This window comes from Haemaphysalis longicornis, unplaced genomic scaffold (assembly GCF_048455015.1).
Source record: "Haemaphysalis longicornis isolate Haplotype H1 unplaced genomic scaffold, Haemaphysalis longicornis Haplotype H1 scaffold_10, whole genome shotgun sequence".
NCBI lineage: Eukaryota > Metazoa > Arthropoda > Arachnida > Ixodida > Ixodidae > Haemaphysalis > Haemaphysalis longicornis.
The window spans coordinates 10,913,315-10,931,979 of record NW_027526204.1 but is presented as its reverse complement, the minus strand read 5'-3'; the positions used below and the strand labels follow the sequence as shown (position 1 = coordinate 10,931,979).

At 44.6% G+C, this 18,665-nt stretch overlaps 1 protein-coding gene across 1 annotated transcript in view; it reads right to left on the bottom strand.

Moving 5' to 3' along the window:
• LOC144158171 (putative protein kinase C delta type homolog) overlaps positions 1-178 on the bottom strand; it is a 493,518-nt gene extending 493,340 nt beyond the window's left edge. Inside the window, exon 1 of the mRNA XM_077688850.1 lies at positions 161-178. The gene's annotated coding sequence lies outside the window, so the exon portion shown is untranslated. The remainder of the gene's footprint in view (positions 1-160) is intronic.
• Positions 179-18,665: the final 18,487 nt, after the last annotated feature.

Here is an 18,665-nt window from a genome sequence, read left to right as displayed (position 1 = left end):
GGGGGGACTGAAAAGATGTATAATAGCATTGCCGTTTTGGTTCAGTGCTGGCATGCCACAATAGTTGACCAGTATTCTTCTGCGGTGTCATCTCCCGTTTGACGGAAACCTAATTCTGCATTTAGCGTTTAGCTCAGCTTCGTTTAAACAGGAAACTTACCTGGTTGTGCTCACCAGGTGGGGGGGGGGGGGGGGTAGAAGGACGATCTGCGAAACAAAGAAAAAGCGTGAGTCAGGTAATATCTAAAAACCTGGACACACTCGAGTTCCGTTCACACAAAGTGGGTTCAAACAAATGGGTTCACGCCCATACACGCCCAACTTTCTTTATAAGCTGAAACGAACTACGTCGCCGTTCTGCCCACACTGCGATGTGCGAGAAAGCATCCAGCTCCTGCTCAGTGTTCACACAAGCGCTCAGTCGACACCCACTTATTATTAGAACTCCCAAAATATATCATTCGATGTAAATTTATCGCTTGAGTTATGTTTTTTGCGAAGACTTTCTCAGAAACTTCGCAGTTGAAGAAAAGTTTGTCCAGATCCAGGATTCGAACCCGGGACCACCGCCTGTGCAGGGCAGTCGCTTTACCAATCCTTTCTTCAACTGCAAAGTTTTTTAGAAAGCTGTACAGCTTTCCTTTGTAGCTGTATGGCTGCATTGACGTGGATGTCAAATCTTGCTTCGCAGAAACTTACTCCACCTTGAGGATTTACCATAAATGTGGTCAATTAGTTACGTTTTTTAGAAGGCTTTGAACCAATGAAGCACGACACGCGAGAAAGCAAGTAATCGGGACAAAAGTGGTTACTTTTTTTACGAGATGATTTCAACGGGTTTTCTCAACATCAAGTTCAATACAAAAAATTGCGGGACGCTTAAGTGTCGCCTTTAAGCGAGTATCCAGACAGCGTTTGGGGTCATGCTTGCAGCGGTTACGCTACCCCACGGAGCGAGCGACCGGATAATGCCACAAAGAAAACCAACGCGGACGACAATACTTCGTAGCTGTGACAGCGCAGGAGAGGGTAGTGGCTCCTGGTGGACAAATAGGTGGCGGCCGCAACTCATTCTGGGACTGTGCAGCGACATGCCGATCGCGGTGGCAGGGATGTTCGGTCTCTTGCGACATATGCCACTAGCTTAACCTAGGTTGAGTGCTTGTGACGTTATCTGGCCGCCCTAGTAAGGGATGTTTCCTTTGCTGTTTTGTTCTACCTGATGAAAAGGAGGAGAACTAGGACCCCGTAGCGCTGGCGTGAACGTACCTCATAGCGGCGCACGCTTGCGGGGAAAGTGTGATGAAAAGGAGGAGAACGAGGAGGGCGAGGAGGACATTATGATGTTGTTGGCGACTTCTTTTTTGTTACAAGGTAGTTTTGCACGGTGACCTAACACCGCTGTTGCCATCAGAACCAACTTGGCGAATTTACAGTCCTGCTGCAGTTTAATTTTAATGCTTTCGCATGCAAATCGCGTATCAAACTTATCTGCCTTAGGTGTTCTTTTTACGTGAGCCTCTATCGCTTTTTATTTTTCTTTTCCTTGCTCAATGTGCACCAGTTGGTTCACACCGAGGTGCTTTTGAATAATGCACATTTTATGAGAATGCAAAGGTGGCTGGTTTCCTGAGAGTGAAGTCTCTGCGCTGCTTTTGAAGAAAGCCGTGGTCTTGAGTTTGAATTCTTGACCATGTGAGGCTCAGTCATAACTGAGCCATTCTAAAATGTTAAGGTAACATAGTTTCGTGGAGCACGAAGATAAGCCTTTTGTTGCACGCGTTGAAAGAACGTAAAACCTTGCACTCCTCTATCCGGCTCAAAAGCCTACTGTTTCACTATTTCATAGAGGTATGTTTGATTCCTGCGTTTTGCCGAAGAAACATAGCATAAAAAAGGAGCAACTTCAGGCTTTTTAATGCCAAAGGAGCGGAGCAATAAAATTTTGTGTGCGTACGGAGTGAAAGGAGAGGCATAGAAAAAAACCGGAGAAAAAACCATGGCAACAACCGTCGTTTTTACGACTTACGTTGAAAAGAAAACCCGCGTGTCTATTATTTCATGAGCATAAATTGGAAATTTATAGCTGTGGGGTTGGGGCTGCTGCCGTCAAGACAGTTTGTGTTATATTTGTGTTCCTGTGGGTATTTGTCGGTAGTGGATATTTGTTTTACTGAAGCCTACTCTTCCCTGTTTGGCGAACTAACCACAGCAAGAAAGTAGTATTTAACAAGCGATCCTACTGTGAGTTTAAGCTGTGTTACTCTTGCTAATCCGAGAAAAAATAATCAGCAGATGTTTACTTTCTATTCCGTTCACCTCTATTACCTCTATGCTTCAAACAAGTTGGGCCATATATCTTTAATTCCATCGCAGGCACTTGCGTGCAACAAAAAGCCGTACGGATCAGTAAAAAAGAGAGGAGATCGCGATTTGAGGGCACGTTTTTACGCTATGCCACTAGTGTGCGTTTGCATACTTCAACGCGGCTTTTCTGCTCACTGAGCTTTTAAAGACGATAGTCTTTCTTGGGCGACTTAAACCAAGAAATTTTGGTCTGTCCGTCTGTCTGTGACACGATTCAGCCTCCCGGCCACAGCAAAACAATGCCTGCGCAATATTCTTATATAGTCACAGCTAAATCTACCCGTCTATGTCCGGTGTAAAGTTCATACTTGTCAACATTGTTGAAGAAGAACAAGACATTACGCAAATATGAGACAACAAATCAATACAGAAGTGATATTTGCAGTGTTCCTTATTAAAAAATCAAACATGCTTGACTTTTGCGAGATTAAATACTTTATCAACTGCAGAAAAAGAATTCACTCCGCCGTCGCCTGCTGTCGCCCGCGCCACTATAGCTTCTGGCGCCATTTTAAGAAATCAACCGGCAACAGTTAAGCAAGGTTTTCACTAGATAGGTTCCACGTTCTGCTTGCAACGCACGTGGAGTAGGGAAACGCGGTTCTATAAACGTTGAAGTAGGGCGCCTCGATATACGCCCGTCTTCGCCGTTACGGCAGCGTTCGCATCGATACACCCGGTGTGGAGCAGTGGAACGCGGGAAATTTAAAATGATTTAAGCAAACCTTTGGCGTCTTTACCTTGGGAGGAGCGCGACGCAAGAGGAACAACATGAGAGGTGAGCGGGAAAGCGAAGGAAGGAATTTACTTCGCAAAACCCGATAGAGACTATCGTCTTTCGACGACATTTGCAACGAAAGGAGCAGATACGCGGCCATTTTTTTCTAATGTAACAAAATCCTGATTTCAAGCACGTCCCAAATTAGAGCCCGCTCCACATTACAAAAACGCCAGATGTCAAGTTCACAGATACTTAACTTGGCATATTTATTTAATTATTTATTTATTTGTGGATTGACTGATTGACCAATTATTGATTGCCGGATCGCTTGGTTTATCGATCGATCGATTGAGTGATTCGTAGATTGAGTGATTGATTGATTTAAAACAGCTGAAAGCCGTCAAAAAAGTTCCTAATGCACATTATAGATGAAGAACCTGCATCTCGTTGGTATCAACCAATGAGAAAGTCTGTGCGTGTGCGTGAAGGCAACGTGAAAAATAATCAAGGGGACAGGATTAAAAGTCAGGCTGCTGCAGTTGCTATGTCTCTCTTTCCACTTGAACACGTTGGGTCACATGGAACAGTATGAGACTTGGCAAGGACCACGCTTACTTCGCTTGAATGGAGACGCAAAGGAGGCTTTTTATTATAGGATGTGCGTTTGATCTCGAAGTGGACGTTTTGTATTGGGATTAAAACAGAAATTTCTTAGGCTCTCTCCGGAACTAGACGGTTTTAGAGGGTTTTGGAGAATGGCAATTTTGATTGACTTAGGGAAGACAGTCTAGAATTTTATTTATAACCAGATAAAAACATTTCAAAAGACCCACTAGGAATTTTCTATTCATTTTATTTTCTCCTCAGTGCCACTTCTGGAGAGACGGTTAAGGGGTGCCTCTAGCCTCTAGAGCAGCCTCTACCAGAAGAATTCCTGATGATCATCACCTTGTTCATCCTATAGTAATAATTATCATCATCATCGTCATCGGTGACGGCTGATAATTTCTGTCTGCTGATATACAAAGCAGTGTATACCTGCATGTACGCGAGAAAAAGTCCCCGGAACGGAGTCACCCAGCAGATTAGTGAGACCATGAGCAGCATACACCAAGGTTGTGGGTTCGGATACCACTCAGGGCGCTAACCTTTGTGATGTTCTTCCTTAAATATTACTGGAGAATGCCTACTACCCCACAAAAATAATAGCTTCCCCGCCGGCATTCCCGCCCGTTTGCTTGCTTTACCATATGAGTAGGATTAGACACAAAGTGAGTGCAACTGGAAGGGACGCTACATTTTTTTCTTTTTTTCTAAGCTTAGAGAACGTTGCATTGACACGTTATCTGTACGAGAAAGCTTCCTGCAGAAATAAAGTCGACACAGGCCTTAATGACAAACCTGTCTAGCAGATCTACCAAGCTTAACTCTATAAGCTTTAGCCAGAAATGTAAGGTCCTTTAAATAATGTGGTGAGAAGATGGAAAAGAGGAAGGCGTATATGGGCCGTGAAATGAAGGAAAACGTGCAATTAACAACAGGTTTTCCCAGAGTTTACACAAAGTCGAGATTGAAATCATGATTAGCACATTTGCGTCGGCTGATATACGAAGCAGTGTATACGCCAGAAAAATTCCCCGGAACGGTGTTGATTTGATTGATTGATTTTAGGGTTTAACGCGCCGACGCAACGCAGGCGATGAGGCGCGCCGTAGTGGAGGGCTCCGGATTAATTTTGACCACCTGGGGATCTTTAACGCGCGCCGAAGTCTCGTACACACGGGCATTTTTGCTTTTCGCCTCCATCAGAAAAGCGGCCGCCGCGGCCGGGAATCGAACCCGCGACCTCGTGCTCAGCAGCGCAACGCCTTAGCCACTGAGCCACCGCGGCGGGTCCCGGAACGGAGTCGCCCAGTACATTAGTAAGACCATGGGCAGCATAAACCAAGGTTATAGATTGGGATACCACTCAGGGCGCCTACCTTCGTGATGTTCTTGCTTAAATATTACTCCAAAATTACTACTACCGCATTAAAATAGTAGCTTCTCCTACGCTTCCCCGCAGGCATTCCCGCCCATTTGCTTACCGCCCATATAGTAGGATTAGACACGAATTGAGTCCAACGTGAAGGGAGGTGGAAGAGCAGGAATAACATTTAGTTTTTAAGAGAAAGGGGAGGGGGAAAGGAGAGTGGGTGGTGGCCTCAGTCCAGGCCGCCTTCAGGCTCCCCAGCAGCCCTCGCCCGGGAGATCAGGTACTCGTGATCCTCGAGCTGGAAGCTGGTCAGCCTGTGCTCCCACTGCTCCAATGTAGGTGATGGAATTGGGTTGGGATGTTTGACGCACTCCCAGACGAGGTGATAGGTGGTGTTTGGTGTATTGCATGTTGAGCAGTTGTAGGGAAAAAGAGTTAGTGAAATATGATGCAAAATTGCCATGTTGTAGTAAGTCTGTGTTTGGATTCTGCGCCAGATTCGAGAGTCTTGTGTATTGAGGGATGGGTGAGGAGGAGGGTAAAGGAGGCGCTCCCGGCGATAATGATATAAGATGTCCGTGTATGTTTTTGGTACTGACTGGCTGGACGAGGCGATTGGAGGGAATCTCAAGGTAGGCCGACAACTTGAAGGGACGCTACATTTTTTACTTTATTTCTAAGCTTAACGAACGTTACATTGATACGTTATCTGTAGGAGGAAGCTTCCTGCAGAAATAAAGTCGACACAGGCCTTGATGACAAACCTGTCCAGCAGATCTACCAAGATTAACTCTATAAGCTCTAGAGCTCTAGTCAGAAATGTATGGTCCTTTAAATAATGTGGTGAGAGGATTGAAAAGTGGAACGCATATATGTGCCATGAAATGAAGGAAATCCTGCAATTAACAACAGGTTTTCTCAGAGTTCCCAGAAAGTCGATATGAAAATCTTTATCAGGAAATTTGTGTCGGCTGATATACGAAGCAGTGTCTACCCGCATGAACGCCAAAATAATTCCCCGGAACGGAGTCGTCCAGTACATTAGTAAGGCCATGGGCAGCATACACCAAGATTGTGGGTTCGGATACCACTCGGGGCGCCTACCTTTGTGATGTTCTTCCTTAAATAGTAGTTCAAAATTCTTACTACCCTTTAAAAATATTAGCTTCCCCTATGCTTCCCAGCAGGCATTCCCGCCCGTTTGCTTACATTACCATATAAGTAGGATTAGACACGAAGTGAGCGCAACTTGAAGGGACGCTACAGTTTTACTACAATTCTAAGCTTATCGAACGTTGCATTTAAACGCTATCTCTACGAGAAAGCTTCCTGCAGAAATAAAGTCGACACAGGCCTTGATGACAAACCTGACTAGCAGATCTACCAACACGAACTCTATAAGCTTTAGTCAGAAATGTATGGTCTTTTAATTAATGTGGTAAGAAGATGGAAAATAGGAAGGCCGATATGTGCCGTGAAATTAAGGAAATCGTGGAATTAACAACATATTTTCCCAGAGCTTCCAAAAGTCGATATGGAAATCATGATCAGCACATTTGCGACGGCTGATGTACGAAGCAGTGCATGCCCGCATGTACGCCAGAAATTTCCCGAGAACGGAGTCGCCCAGTACATTAGTAAGGCCATGGGCAGCATACACCAAGATTGTGGGTTGGGATACCACTCGGGGCGCCTACCTTTGTGATGTTCTTCCCTAAATAATAGTTCAAAATTTCTACTACCCTGTAAAAATAATAGGTTCCCCTATGCTTTCCCGCAGGCATTCCCGCCAGTTTTGCTTACCTTACCATATAAGTAGGATTACACGCGAAGTGAGTGCAACTTGAAGGGACGTTACATTTTTTACTTTATTTCTAAGCTTAACGAACGTTGCATTGATACATTATCTATAGGAGAAAGCTTCTTGTATAAATAAAGTAGCCACAGCCCTTGATGACAAACGTGTCCAGCAGATCTACCAAGAATAACTCTAAGCTTTAGTCAGAAATGTATGGTCCTTTAATTAATGGTGTGAGAAGATGCAAAAGGGGAAGGCATATATGCACCGTGAAATGAAGCAAATCGTGCAATTAATCACAGGTTTTCCCAGAGTTTCCAGAAATTCAAGACAGAAATCATTCCGCAGAATATAAACATAAATAGAAAACAAAACGGGCACTTAAACATAATTCAAATGCATTGTGTCAGTGAATGCTTTTCAGCAGTATAAGAGAACTGCAGAAAAGTATTGCCCTCAATAAAAATATTTTTAAGTAAACACAAGCTTGGTGGTAGAATCAAAATAATGATCCCAAAGGGAGGCCCCGGAGATGCCAAATTATGTGAGGCTGTCAACAAGTTCCTAATCAGCCCCAACACACAAACGGGAATTTTAGCGCTCGCAAAAAGGAATCGTCCTGACAACGTACTTCATTTGTTCGGCCTAAGAGCATGAGCGCCGGGTAGGGATAATAAATGAGCAGAGTTAATAAGCCGTCTAGAGGATCACATACCTTACGTCACGACCAAATTGAACTAATCCTCCCCCCCCCCAAAAAAAACCCCACTTTGAGAAAGTAAAACAGTTTAAAATATGATATTTTTATCGGGGAAGCGAGTTTATAAAGTTGGGTAAGTCAGTTTAACATAGCCCTGGATGTGTAAAACAGTCCTGTATAACGAACGTTATAACAAAGGTACGTGCAAATAGAGCGCAACAACAAAATTGAAATTGCTCACAGACCCGCCGCGGTGGCTCAGTGGCTAAGGCGTTGCGCTGCTGAGCACGAGGTCGCGGGTTCAATTCCCGGCCGCGGCGGCCGCTTTTCTGATGGAGGCGAAAATCAAAAACGCCCGTGTGTACGAGATTTCGGCGCACGTTAAAGATCCTTAGGTGGTCAAAATTAATCCGGAGCCCTCCACTACGGCGCGCCTCATCGCCTGCGTTGCGTCGGCGCGTTAAACCCTACAATCAATCAAATTGCTCACAGAAGAAGTTTTGCATTATTGTTCTATCTCCTTTTTGCCGCTAATGTTGCAAGAAGGCTCTATCGCAAAAAAACTATCGTGTTTTATTACCGCCAGCCATGCATTGGGTTTGTATATTTATGTTTCCTTTTTGCCAACCGCCTGCACTGGGCTGTGTTATCTGTGTTATCCGTGGGTCAAGTGAAGCGCGTGTTCCTTTTTTATCTTTATATCTTTATGCCGCACGTGTTATCGCCTTTGATGGGGAGAGTGTTTCGAACTAACGTCACCAGCGTAGAATAACCGTCTTTGACCTACACTGTTGTAGATGTAATTCGACGGTTCGAGGAACACTCTCGCCAAGATATAAATTCTCGCGGAGTAGACGCCGCGCTTTTCGACTTGCCGACACTCGCCTGCGCACGTCACTTTGTTCACTGCTGCTTTACTGCCTCTGTATTGTTTGAGTTGCTAGGGGAGAACAAGTTTACTCCAGTGAACTTGTTTTTCCTTCAAGACAACTGGGTCATCTTTGGCGTCGTGACATTATATAGCACGCAGTATCACGTTCAAGTAATATGGGCAGACAGGAAGTGTCATTAAAGGTATGATATAATGTTCTTTTGGAAACATTCTATGTGAACAATACATCCGAGAACGCTTTGGATTTCTATTGCTTTTACATCACGTTCCTTGAATCGCGGGTGTTAGCTTAACCCTTGGCAATCGCGTGCGCGTTGGTATGGGGCAAGCAGAACTGCTTGCGCCTCAGCGGGAGCGGGACGACGCAGGTATGCTCCTATCTGGCATAAGGCCTAACGTAATGCTTTCATGTCAAACGTTGCCAAACGATCCTCGCAGTTTGATGTGTTACGAGTGTGACGGTGCTTGGCAGGTCGTTAAACTTTGCAAGACATGAAATGCCCTTTTAGCCTCTAGTAGCGACTTTCGCATCTGAGCGTTTAGCTCTGGGCAGGGAAAAGGATGTTTTCATAATTAAGCGCGGCTTTTCGTACTCTCACTGTGTGCCGTGATAGGAGCTTATATTATTGTTGGACTTTTATGAATGCACAAAATATACTGCATTGTCCGTAGCTCAAGCTAGAACGCAAGGCAGGCCGTTTTCACAAGTGAGTCCCGCGATAATGTTTCAGTAAATACAAAACTTGTTTCTGAATGTGCCTTTGGTATTACCTTGGAAACTCGTGAATTTTAGGAGTGCGTAAAGCCGACTGAATTTTAGGAGTGCGTAGTCGGCTTAAAGCCGACTCTTTGGCGGGTAACTGAGGAGTGCTCCACGCGTTGCCGTGTTACCTCTAACAGTAGCCGCACCTCTACTTATTTCTACCTTGTTTAAGCACACTACAATATTTCGGTTCCCATGGTTGAACTAGTTACGTCACCTATTTCTGTAGAAATCAGCACGCAATAAAATACTTCCATTGTCGTAAAACATGAGCCAATGAAGTTGTTTCTAAATAAGGCTTGACTTATATTAAATTTATTCTCATCTAATCGAATATGTGTTTAAGACGTACATCTGGTCCAGCTGGTTACTTGATAATGAAGCCATCTTAGTAGCGCGCTAATACACGGCACATAAGGGGATACACAACAGGAGAGCTAGTCATCAACAAAATTTTTACCTATGACGGTATACAGGGAACGTAACCAGCGCATGCGGCCACAGATATTAGAGGTAAACATCGCTCGCCCCACTCGTGTCCTCCCCTTCAGAAAAAAGCTGAATTCTGTTGGAGGTGAAAAGCAAAACCCCTGCGAGTTCGACATTTCGGCCCAAGTTAAGGATCCCCAGTGGGTCCACGTTATTCCGGAACCACCTACTACGGAGTTTCGCATCGCCTGTGTAGCGTCTGTGCGTTAAACCTCGTAATCATTCAATCAAGAAAAAGCTTATGTGAAGCCGAGAATAGGGAAATGAGCTTGAAATATGTTAAAGTGATTAAGAAATGGTCCCTACTCTAGAACAAGATACAAAGCCTCATAGACACAAATTATGTGCATTTTCTTCGCATATGCTGAGGTTCACTATCTGCTCTTTCAAAGGAGATATCCCGGATAAGGTGCCAAAAAGAAAACAATTGTTAGGTCGTTCCACAAACTGAATGCGCATTTCGCTGAAGATTACTGTAAGTTCTTAGGTCTTTTGTTGTGAAATCATACTCCTAAAGTTTATCTTATTGTATATTATTGTTTTTTTACTTACTTCAGTGCACTCGAGAAGGGGGAGCACGTTTTGTGGCTTATGGTATCACGCTTCGCAGGCTACCGCCTGCACCGTTGCCCACCTGTTATATTGGCTGTTGCAACAAGTTTTCTTGCTGGTGGGGCATTTTTTCCTCTATACGCTCATTGAGATGCTTAACACTCCGACAGAGCAACATCCGCTGGCAATGGCGTGCGTCCTCGGAAAGTGATTTGCCGGTGTTTCAAGCGAGCTTCATGGGACCACGACATACACCCCTGACGTAAATCGTCAAAGTGAGTCCATGCATGCTCATGGGTAATGAAACTCTCTGGACACTTACGTCCACCTACGTGTGTTGAAGGCAAAAGCCTTGGGTGCTCTTTTGACGGGTACCTTCTATACACACGTCGATATAGTAGCCATGCTATTTTACCATCCTTGTTTCATCCTAATCCATCTTACTAATTTCATTACACCGTTTTTAACTTTAATTTAGTGTATTCCACCCTATTACACCTTCATCCCACCCCAACTTATCTTAATCCACCTTAATTCGTTATACGGGCATTAAGTAATCTCATTTTTTCTTAATTTCACACGATTTCATAACCCACAATAATCCCAAGACACATTGCTCCCTCCCTGTATTTACCGTAATATGACATTATTCAACCCTAATATAACTTACTAGTCAATCATTAATTGTATTGGTACTTATTATTCATCTTTTCTACACTATTGCCATGCGCTCAATTACTTCTGGCCTTCTTTGGGTTTTCGTGCCTTCCATGCCATTGCCGGGGTCATTCAATGTCAACTTTCCAGCGAGACATATAGGGACTTTACATTATTACTAATAAAGGACCCGGCACGAAGTCAAAGCCGACCCAAGCACAGCAGAGAGAACGCCCAATGACAACAAGCTCGTGTTTGCATTCTCTATTTCAAAACAAATTGTTCTAAAAGCACCTAGGGATGTTTGCTCTCAAAAAAGCGCTCACGACGAATGAAAACGTGCTCGTCGAACTTTCTCCGAGACCATAGCTTTGGTAAGTAACTCTGTGGAAGAAAACTCATGTCTTCGATGAGTTTGGCATAAAATCAGATTTGGTTACAGTCAAGTGTTCGCACGATCGGGAGATAATTAGTAGTTGTTTTGGCCGAAGAAATTGAGGTCTGCCGAAGAACAGGCGGCGATAGTGTGCTCTAAGCCACAACAACCGTTTTTGCTGGTTTATTCCTCGCTTTTAACTGAGTAGTACAGAAAAAATTATAAAGAACTTGTGTCGATAAACGCTGATTTACGTCCTCTTCAAAACATTTAATACAATGGTCATTACAAACTGCACTCGATCACTCAAATAAGCCTGGAAAAGCAACCCTATGAATTTAGGAATACATCACATGGGATAAAATAATTTTTTGTAGCAATGTATTGCTTTTGATGGGCCCTAATTGTCTAGATATTTGACAGGAACAAACTAACATGAAGTATTTGTAATATCAGGTTCGTTGTATCCGGAGTGTTTTTGGTCTTATCCAGACATTTTCTTACATAACGTTTTGCGAAGGTCGGAGCTTTTCATAACGCTTGACTACCGATAAAAAAATAACCTGTGTTTTTGGTGTTTTATATCCTTCCTGAACCCCTCAGCGTTTTCTTTTTATCGTAAACTGCATATTGCAGTTAAACTACGCTTTATGAATGAAATACCCTAAGACGCCGCTATAATAACACAAGCCCGCAATACCTTTTGAGGCGGTTATATTTAGCCGCCCATTTTTCCAATATTTCCTTCTTCGAATGCTGCTTACCCATTTCGTTTAATCACAGCGAGAATTGGGTAGACGTTTTGGACATTAAAACAAAATGCCTCAAAGCAAGGCTCAGCAGAATCACCTGCCAAAAAGTCAGTTTAAATAATGATTTATTTGAATGTAATAAACTGGCCCAAAATTAGCAAAAGTACTCTCAAGAAGGCTCTGATTTCGGTTGTATTCCACAGCTGGTCGCTCAACTCAGAAAACAGGCCGTGGAGCTTTTGCAAAACAGTGTCGCCTTTGTCACGGCAGAACCCCTATTCTTTATTGCCTATTCTTTATTAAGGGGCTACATTAATGTGGTCCGAGCAGCTCACATTGAGGGCGCTTGCTATGGTAGAACGGGCGTTGTCACTCAGTGCAGAGAACTCGAGTAGAGAGCTGCGACTATCATGGCCGTACAAACTAAACTCTACACTTAACAAGAATGTTCCTAAACTTATTGATAATCACTCAGCGCCGTGTTCCAAGTTTTAAACTCCAACTTCAATCACTCGAATTTATGGACTGTACTATGTAATCCAGCCAAGCTCCATAGAAATGTATGCAGTAGAAAGCCCGGTAATGTGAATACCACTAGGTTTCGCCACTGATTATTCGCAGCAGGTGCCTCCGGCCGGAGGCTTGGCCGGCAGACTGCCTGCCACGTGGCCAGAGAAACGCACCCGCGGCCTCCATACAGGTCTGCGTCGCCTACAGCACAGATAGAATAACGGACAGGGCAGAAAAAAATTTGGCAACACCGATCTTCCGGGAAAAATGTGGTGTAAAATTATGCTACACCTTAGTTGCATTTACGGACAACTTCAAAACAAACGCGATCACAGCTGCATGTCGGTATTGCATATTTCCAATCAGATGCGCAGATTCTTTCGCTGCCATTTACGACAGGGAGGACGAATACGAGGCTCCAGCGCGGCCCTGTGATGCCAAAGTGATGTCACAATTTAATGCCGCCCGTCTCGTGTTCGGTTTTTAAGAGGGCGAAGAAGAGGCCTTCCGCCGCATTCACTCGTTAGAGCAAAAAGTGCTGACTCCTGCATTCCAAGACCGAAAAGGTGCCTGGCATTACATATTTTGTTTAAGAATTACCTTTTTGACATGGCATCATGCTTCTCAATCGGACTATGCAGTTGTTCTTCATTTTCGTTAGTTCGAACTTTTAGTAGTTCGGACTGGGACGCCCTCCTCTTGCGGTTCGAATTAACGAGCTTTACTGTGATTATCCCTTATAAGCAGAAGGCTTGAAATGCGGTGAGGACTGCGTAGAAGGACGACACACACAGGGAAGACAACAGGACGAGCGTACGAGGCATTCCTGCGTACCCGTGATCACTGATTTTTATTGTATATTTTTCCGCTGCTCTGTCCAAGAAGCGGCCGGATCTCGATTAAAAAAACCAAATCTATTAGGAAAGTGCGAAAGTGCACTTATAAAAAAATTTATTGTCAATTGTCAATTCCATCCACAAGTGGTCTTAGGCTGAAATTTTGATTATGAATCCGAATAAGCAAGCTTTCTAATCAGATCACCTTTCGAATTTCATTAAACTTTTAATAAACCGACACCTACTAATGAACCTGAAGCGATATGCTTTCATTTTCATGCATAAATAGTTCTGCGGATTCCCTGAACCACAGGTGGAGTTTTTATTTCCCAATTGGATAAATTTTTCTTTATTCTTCAAGCCTAAAAAAGCCCCTCTAATCTACCTACAAATAATTAACGAGGTCAGTACGCCCTCCTATGACCACCTTCGTATAAAAAAAAAAAAACTTCCCACATTCTTTTTAGGCCTTATTATTAAATAACCATGTAACGAATTCGTTAGGAATATTACTCATGGACAGAAAACTAGCCACCTGTATTAGAGAACAAACTAAAATACAAGACATCATAGCTCAAACAAAAATTACTCCCACCTCCCCTCGCGGGAACCCCTGTGTAGATGCGACGCATAGGGGGTTCCGTGGTTGTTTCCGTTAGGTTGATTCTCCCATCGCGTGAAACGTGCCGTGAACCCCTGCCGCGGCTATGACGCCACGTGGCGCGGCTATGACGCAACACAATCCAACACAATCCACTTTAATCCAATCCAATCCAATAAAATCCAATCCAAGCCAAGCCAAGCCAATCCAATACAACCAATGCCCCTCGCGAGAGAGTGTTCGCTATCGGAGAGGAGAGGGGGTGAGCGGCGGAGAGCGCAGCTCGCGCGGCGAGGAGAATGGGGGAGGGGTGTGGACGGACAACAACAACGCCATATGGAGGGACAAGGCGAGTGAATGAGATGCAGTCGCATCTAAAATAAAAAGAAATGGACGTGGGCTGGACATATAGTGAGACGAGCCGACAGCCGGTGGACAACTAAGGTAACAGAGGGGATAGCAAGTGATGGGTTTAGAAGAAGGGGAAGGCCATTAACCGGATGGAGGGATTAAACAGAGAAACTTGGGCGTAAACTGTGGACTAGAGCCGTGCAGCACAGAAGTTATTTGAGGTCAATGGGTGAGGCCTTTGTCCAGCAGTGGACCTTAGTAGGCTGGTGGCGATGACGATTGCAATGATGATGATGTTGAAGCAACCCCGATGTGTGCCTTCTTAACTTCCTGGAGTATGATTATAAAACTGTTAAGGATTGAGATGAATCAAACGCTTTGTCTTGCTCTTTTAAGGCAATGCACAGACTTTTTTACACAATTTTCCGTTAATCCGCTTAATTGCACAAATCAGATTCATTGCTCAGTAGCCATTCTTGGTATCTGAGTTGATATGATACTAAGGAGTAAGTTGTGCTGTTACTGATCACTTGGTGAGCTGATCGCATCCGTATAGTCTTCATAACAGAAACTAACTCATCGAATAATAAAATAATACGTAAACCGTAAAAGGGGCGAGTGGTGTATTTTCATCTTGAGACACAGTAAGTCAGCTTTGCAAACTTCTGCGCTAAGAAGCCACCGTGAATTTTATTTCAGAACATTTTAATATGATCCAGGGACTTTCGGCACCCTGAGTGATTTCACTCCGCGAAAGCGAAAGGCTGATCCTTAAAACTCATCGAATAATAAAATAATACGTAAACCGTAAAAGGGGCGAGTGGTGTATTTTCATCTTGAGACACAGTAAGTCAGCTTTGCAAACTTCTGTGACAAGAAGCCACCGTGAATTTTATTTCATAACATTTTAATATGATCCAGGGACTTTCGGCACCCTGAGTGATTTCACTCCGCGAAAGCGAAAGGCTGATCCTTAAAACATACAATATAGACAACAGAAAAACAACTAAACGTGTCTTTCGTAATCGTTTGCAGGGTGTTACGTCGTCAGACGGATGCAAAACGCATGTGTAAAATGCAGCAATGCACTCATCCGGTATTGCTTGTGTCTATGCAAACCATGTCCGAAACCGGTCTTCGTTGAGGAGACCGGCCAATTATTCGCGCCCAAGGTGGGGCCTTGAGGCTGACCCTGAACAAGCGTGGAGTAGAATAATGACCATTACACGCACCATGCAGCCGCCGAGCGGTCTAAGCCAACGGCACCCAAGCACTTCTTTCCTATGTTCCAAGGCGCAGTGCCCTAACGTCTAATGTACACAGCGAGGCGGCGTCCAGGGAGCTCAGCCAAGGCCTAAGCGCTAAGCCGGCATAGCAGTGGCTGCTGACTAAGCAAACAGGGCGGGCAGTGTCGTGCCGGGAATGAGCGCGCTGACAGCGCATCCCCTAACTCTTGCTTCACGCCTACATAACTATTCCGGAGACCTTGCCCCCCTCGCTCCTCTTCACGACGTCTGTGCGCGAAGAAAGCCCGGTTGATTTGCTCGCCCCGAAGCGTGAGTGTTGCGTAAAATTTTTGCGGTGCTGAAATAAACAGTTCGACAAACGAACCCACAGTTCTGCATTTTTCACTCGAAGTTACCCCAGAGAAGCTCCGTCTAATAATACCTCGACTGCACAGGGAGCGTTTGTTATGTCTCTCAGAAGAGTCGTACGCACTTTTCGGGGGTAACGTACGAACGGATGTGTTCATGACAGGTTGCGAAATTGTACAAACAATGCCTGGCGAGACATTGAGGAGCCCCTCCGCCTCCCTGCAGGCCACCCTTCACACCTCTGGGGCTGTACTGTCAGCCCGAAGGGCCCCCGGGAGAAGTAGTAGAGAGGGCAGAAACGTCACTGCGGGGATACGTTTTCCAAAACTTTAATCTCTCAAGACGGCGATTTCAGGCATTTGATAATACAGTGGTCATAAAGTAGGAAAACTAAGGGGCTCTTGCTCAAGGAGCACGTTGTGATCTGTGAATTCCTGGTTCTCAAATGCATCAATACAATTAATTGCTTTGTTCAGGTTTTGTTGCTCGCAGCAAGTGCATGTATACGGGCTTACTGTATGAATAGACTATGATATGTCAGCGCGCTTTTGCGTACTATCTTGGTTCTATCTCTGCCAATTCGCATAGCTGGCGAGCGTTTTTGATTACGAACATTACAGAACGCGAGCCCTACTTGGCTTCCCCAACCATTCAGACCCCACGAACTAACGTGCCGACAGTACATCGGCCCTCCAAATCATGTTCCGAGCTTGGCTAGATATCTGTGTTCAAACTATACTTAATTATCTGGTAGTGGCTTTTTGAGTTGCAGTAACGTCGGTTGTGCACGGCTTCCAAAGACTACACAGCTGAAAAGATGTGGTGGCTGATGACATCGACTACTTCAGCAGTCGGTAACAAAAGACATAAAATATGATGCTACCGTACCAAGGACCATGCCTTACAAATTTTCGACACTATATTTCGGCCTGAAGTATGCACAGTAGCCAAAGATGTCGCCCCAGAAGTACAGGGGAGCAGAAAAATCGCTGCTCTATTTGCACAGTACTGATTGAAAGCTCTCAGGATCGAGATACATTTTTTGATAAATAAACGTTATCCCACAAGACCAGAAATGAGTCTTCGGCTTGCTCCCAAGGCCGAAAAGACAATAAAAAACGAGCCCGTGGGAGCTGCTCAGGTCTTCGCGCCAGAAGAAGGTGTTGCAATTTCAGAGAACGCTGAAAGTTGTTGTCATGCTTTCACCGAAGGCATAGTTCATTATCACGAGGCGTGTTGGGTACATAAAATATCCAGAGAGCACGAAGTTGCGGTAATGTACTAACCACAAGACATAAATAAATGACAATAGTTTAGAGTTTGATAACGGGCACTGTAAAATAACAATGGGGCTCCGCAAGCGCCGAGTCCCGTGCAGTCGCTGACAAGTTACGTATCCTTTGCGCGGCAGCCTTCGCAGAGGCAATTTGCGTCTCCTCGCTATTCCGCAAACAGAAGTCTTATTGAAGGAATATTTTGGAGTTTTAAACCACCAACTATATGATGTCGGCGTGGCACAATAGATGGTGTACCTTTGATAAATACACGTCTTCCACATTCCCCAAGAAGCGGACACAGGCTCGCTCAAGCGTGTGGCGTAATATGAAGGGGTATAAATAATTTATCTGATCTCCATCACGGACAGAAGTGGAACGAATACACGCCACTCCTTCGAGTGAGTAGGTGGCATGTGAAAGGGTGTCTTACCAAGTACTGCACTGCCTCGTCCAGGGACTCACAATTCTGATAAGGAAAAGCAAGAAGCAGAGGCATGACGGTAGAAGTCAGATGTGGAATGTATAGGGGCGACCACGAGGGGCGACTTTCCCCCGAGGCGACCACGAAGGCGCTCCCGTAGACACAGAATGAAACACATTCACCTGCATGGCACTTCCACAGCTGTCGTAGCAACTTTCCCGTAACATCAGAAATAGGCATCAATAGGCATCAACAATAGGCATTTTTGCCGACTTCATATTTGTGAACGAACTTGCCACACGAAACTTCGCGTTGGTTACTTTGGAAAACTCGAACCCTAAGGGGGTCAGTACGTTCTTATTTGAAGAAAGGAACTGTTCAGGTTTCCTGCTACTTGCTCACGGTGACCATGGTGTATCCCATTACATCGTATTCTTTCATATGACGAACACCGAAACAGAAGCAATCAGATATAAATCACTTGCTTCCAAAAATGTCACTCGATAAGTCACTGTAAGTGCAATACAAAAATTTGCATGGCTCTCTGGCATAGGACCTTACACCCGAACACTTTCTTACTGCGTGAGACAGTTTTTAGATCAGTGGACCTCCCAGTCATGAAGTTAGGCAAAGCCAGTTAGAATAAGGTAAAGCACTGATAAAGCTCACCGGGACCGAATACGCTTGCCATTGCAATGGACGTTGCTGCTTGCGGAAGCCCAACTGTGGCCAACCTCAACAATGGCTCACGTATATATCCGGAGGTCGTGTAAACGTGCGGTGTCTCTGCACACGCAAGGGCCCCACCGGTCTGGTAAACACTGCATGCAGCCGTTCAACAAATACGAACGTTCACCAAATTGAATGCAATTAATGTTTAGCTAAAAAGACAGCAGACATATTGCAGGGACAAGGTAGCAGGAGTGCTTGTTTTTTGTGTTTTTATTTTATTTAACGATACTGCAGGCCAGTATTTTGGCCCTGGCAGGAGGAGCTACACAGCAGACGTACAATATAATCAAGATTAGTAAC